Here is a 2,581-nt window from a genome sequence, read left to right as displayed (position 1 = left end):
TGTTTTTATTTTATTTTTACATCAATATTAAAATAAAATAGTTAAATAAAAATATCAGAATAGTAAAATATATAATTCACTAAAAGAAAGAAGAATTTGTAAAGCTTTTTTCATTTTTAAAATACAGTTTATATATAGTTTATAAGCTTTAAAAATGGATATATTTTGATGATAATATTAATCAATAAATTTGTTGATAAAACTCATAAAATAATAAAAATTACTATTATTACTATTAATTCTTGATATAAATCATGTTTAATTATAAATAATAATAAATTTGGTATGAAAGTTTTGATCAAAAAATGCTCCTTCTCCTTCGTACTGGATGCCCTAAGTCGATATCGCTCCGGACCGGCCCTGAGCCAAACAGAATTTAGTTGTTATAATCAACACTTGGAATCATATAAAATCATATTTATTCATAAATCTAATGTGAATCGTTTTGTACACATTTATCTTAAAAGATCCCAATGAAAATTTATCTTGTTATCATATATATATATATATATTAACGTAACTGAGACTTCAGCTAAGCTTTGAGTAACTAATTTTGAATTGAAGTATATCATTCGGTCTCTCTATTTGTATTTTCCTAAGTGCACCATGATTATACCATTTTGGTAATAAAACCAAACTGAACCCTCGGAGACACACAAAACCCGTAGATACTTTTTTAATCTTTCCATTACAAATTCTTCTTTAGTTTTTTTTCTTTTTTTGACAAAGTACTTCTTTAGTTTTCTTCTTACATTGTAGTCAACTCTTATGTTTACTTCTTTTGATTTACTTCTTTTGTGGTGTTTAAGACCTTCCTTTCATGTTCAATGGTTGGAGTCAACCATAAACACAGATTAGTATACAGTTCGGCAACCACCTTAATTACTTATCCCCACCTTACGTTGTTGCTTCATTACTTAGTACAGAACTCTCATAATTAGCTATGTAAACAACCGGATCTCACATGAAGATTGCCAAATTACATTAGCCAGAGACCCATCATACTTGGATCTATTTGTACATTAGAATATAGAGCACTTATATAATCTACTTATATATCTTCACTTTGTGTCATTTTTAATGGTTATACCAAATACAACAAATCCTTGCCGTGACGGCCTGACAAAAGAAGCAAATTAATGAAAAAGAAGCAGAGATGGATCTGCAAATTTGAAGAATCAGTTCTATGAATTTCTTTTGCTACGTAATGAGCGTGGGAACCGAAATTCGCAGTCGATTTACGTTTAAATTAGGAAACTAGAAAAACCCTAATTTCCCAGAGGTCTCGGATCTGTGCGAGAGCCAACGACAAGTGACCAAGTAGATGCGGAAATCATGAAGAGATAACAAACGAGTTTAGAGAAAACAGTAGATCTGATTCGAATCCGCGTAAGAGCGTTGCGATCATTACAAGAGATCATAAAAGCTTTGGCCGAAAAGGCTGTAGCGAGTTACCTAGTTCTAGCGGCCTAAAAGATCAAACCTAGTTGAGTCACAGCTCGATAACAAAAGGCGAAAAAGATACAGAAAAGGTTTTTGATTGATTTCGGACTGAACCTTGTTAAGGCTGCCTACTTGTTGGATAATTCCAATTAACTTTGAGGAGTAAGTTAACTAATTAAAATGAAGTTTGATGGGTTAAAGAAAAATGAAAACATATCGAGCTTAGGAATGTTTCCATATTATTATTAGGAAAAGATGTAGCTTCGCCCTTAGGAAAAGATGTAGCCTCTTCCTATATAAAGAGTTCTCATGGAGAGATGTTCCATCAAGAGAAACACATTGAAATGTTTAGTTTTGAGAGAGTTTCTAAATCTAATAAGAAGAGAAGTTCTTATAATCTTTGTGTTTGTGCAACTTTAATTGGTACCAGAGCTCCAGGTTTCGAAGGTCGTTTACAAGAGGAGTTGTAATTTTGATCAAAACATGGGAGACGATTCTCAAGCACGTGATAAAGGTCTTGAGATGAAGAAGGACATATGATGTCCGATGCTAACATCGACCAACTACACCGTATGGTCGATGCGAATGAAAGTGATGCTTCGCTAATACGAAGTTTGGGATACGATTGATCCAGGGAGTAACAATACAAAGAAGAACAATATGGCGATTGCTCTAATCTTTCAATCAGTCCCGGAGGCGCTAATACTTCAGATTGGAGAACATGATACATCGAAGAAGATTTGGGAAGCTATCAAATCCCGTAACCTAGGTGCTGATCGCGTGAGAGAAGCAAGGTTACAAACTTTGATGTCTGAGTTCGACAAACTGAAGATGACAGACACAAACACGGTGGATGACTACGCAGGAAAACTTTCAGGCTTAGCATCGAGAGCAGCCGCGTTAGGAGAGATAATGGAAGCATCCAAGCTGGTAAAGAAGTTTCTGAAGGGACTTCCAAGAACGAAGTTCATTCACATCGTAGCCTCGTTAGAACAAGTGTTGGATCTAAATTCAACGGGATTCGAAAACATTGTTGGGAGATTGATGGCTTTCGAAGAACGCATCAAAGAAGAAACCCAAGATGAAGATCAATCGAAGCTAATGTTTGTAAAGAATGATGCACAAGGTCGTGGAAGCC

Source organism: Brassica oleracea, chromosome C7 (genome assembly GCF_000695525.1).
Source record: "Brassica oleracea var. oleracea cultivar TO1000 chromosome C7, BOL, whole genome shotgun sequence".
Taxonomy (NCBI): domain Eukaryota; kingdom Viridiplantae; phylum Streptophyta; class Magnoliopsida; order Brassicales; family Brassicaceae; genus Brassica; species Brassica oleracea.
The sequence above is the reverse complement of the archived record's forward strand: the minus strand, read 5'-3'. Positions refer to the sequence as shown.